General features: G+C 38.2%; 1 protein-coding gene across 1 annotated transcript in view; it reads right to left on the bottom strand.

Moving 5' to 3' along the window:
- Positions 1–2,126, bottom strand: part of cdh15 (cadherin 15, type 1, M-cadherin (myotubule)) — a gene marked incomplete in the record, with an annotated part of 59,456 nt that overhangs the window by 21,265 nt on the left and 36,065 nt on the right.

Below are 2,126 nucleotides of genomic sequence, written 5' to 3'. Positions count from 1 at the left end.
CTATCCAGGAGACACAGTTTATCAGGATAGTATTTTTTAAGTAATAACAACTGAGTAACAACTTTCTACTTCTTACCTTTTTAAAAAATGTAGTGAGTAGAAAGTACAGATAATTGTGTAAAAATGTAACTAGTAAAAGTAAAAAGTACGCTGAAAAATAATTACTCAAGTAAAGTACAGATAACCAAAATTTCTACTTAAGTACAGTAACAAAGTATTTGTACTTGGTTACTTTACAACTCTGCATCTCTTGCATTTGCCTTTTGGCTGCAGGTGATAAATAACAAACATCAAGAGCTTTAGTAACTCAAGAAGTCTGAATTATTCATCTTCCACAGCTACAAAACATCTTCAACACGCAACAAGACAGATCATCTGCTCAGCCTGGACTGCATTACTGATCCAAACACAGACAAAAGACTGATGGTATTTGGACATTTGCTCAGCAATAACTCAGTTCATACCCTCATCCATTTTGGATGTCATTGTGCCGTCTGCAGGCACGGGGCTTCTAATGATGCCCCGGGTCTTTTTGTCTGCACATCTGGGGTCTCGTCCTTCTCAAAACACTCCGTCAGCCTTCCTCCAACAAGGGAGACATGTTTAGTTCAGCCGCTGGCTCTGATTGCGGAACCGGAGCGGTGCCTCCGCTGATGAGGAGAAGTAGATGTTCGATAACGAACATCACTCAGGTGAAAAATCTAAACTGTATATTTGAAGTGCGGGGCAGGAAAAGGTTCTCCTCTAAACAAGATCACACTCTGCAGGAGCAGGAAGAGGCAAAGGGATCACAACTGAAGCGCAAATGGATTCAGTTTGAAGAGACTGCACCACCCTTTGACTTCTTACTGACGTTTCACAGAAAGTTTCTGCTCAAACATTTAAAACTTTTCACAATACTTGGTAAGTTTATTTAGTAGCAATACATATTACAGCCAAGTACTTACCAGGTAACATACAGGGTACATAAAGAGGACCAAACAAGGTACTGCTTGGGTAACCTACAGAGTATTTCACAAAAGTGAGTACACTCTTCACATATTTGTAAATATTAATTTAGATTTTATTATTTTTGACACTTTAATGCAATGAAAAGTGCTCAGTGCTCTGCTTGTATAATAATGTCAGTGTCACTGTCCCCTCAAAATAACTCAACACTGTCATCAATGTGTACATGTCTGGCAATGAAAGTGAAGATTGTACTCACTTTTGTGAGATACAGTAGGGTACTTAGTATGTAATGTACAGAATATTGGGTAACAAACAGGATACTTTTAAAGTAGCGTACAAGGTACTTACTGGGTAACAAACAGGGTACTTATAAAGTAACATACAAGGTACTTACTGGGTAACAAACAGGGTACTTATAAAGTAACATACAAGGTACTTACTGGGTAACATCAGGGTACTTATAAAGTAACATACAAGGTACTTACCGGGTAACAAACAGGGTACTTATAAAGTAACATACAAGGTACTTACTGGGTAACAAACAGGGTACTTATAAAGTATCATACAAGGTACATACTGGGTAACACACAGGGTACTTTTAAAGTAGCATACAAGGTACTTACTGGGTAACAAACAGGATACTTATAAAGTAACATACAAGGTACTTACCGGGTAACAAACAAGGTACTTATAAAGTAGCATACAAGGTACTTACTGGGTAATAAACAGGGTACTTTTAAAGTAGCATACAAGGTACATACTGGGTAACACACAGAGTAGTTTTAAAGTAGCATACAAGGTACTTACTGGGTAACACACAGGGTACTTTTAAAGTAACATACAAGGTACTTACTGGGTAACAAACAGGGTACTTTTAAAGCAAGATACAAGGTATTTATTGGGTAAAATACAGGTCACTTTCTGGGCAACCCATGGAATACTTATGGAGTAACTTACAGGGTACATACTTTGTATGATAACTATCTAGAAAGTTTCCTGTCTGCTAACCCACAAACACCAAACTGTTTCTAATGTGGACAAAAACCCGGTTCCCATTGTGTGAAATACTGTTGGTGGATCAGGGGTCAGGGGTCAGGGTTAGGATTAAGGTGTGAATTGATTTTAGGTTAGGTTTAGGGTCAGGTATGTACCTGTGAGGTTAGGTTTAGGGTCAG

The sequence above is a fragment of the Austrofundulus limnaeus genome, unplaced genomic scaffold (assembly GCF_001266775.1).
Source record: "Austrofundulus limnaeus strain Quisiro unplaced genomic scaffold, Austrofundulus_limnaeus-1.0 Scaffold16, whole genome shotgun sequence".
NCBI lineage: Eukaryota > Metazoa > Chordata > Actinopteri > Cyprinodontiformes > Rivulidae > Austrofundulus > Austrofundulus limnaeus.
Note: the sequence above shows the minus strand (reverse complement) of the source record. Positions and strands in the feature narration are given on the sequence as shown.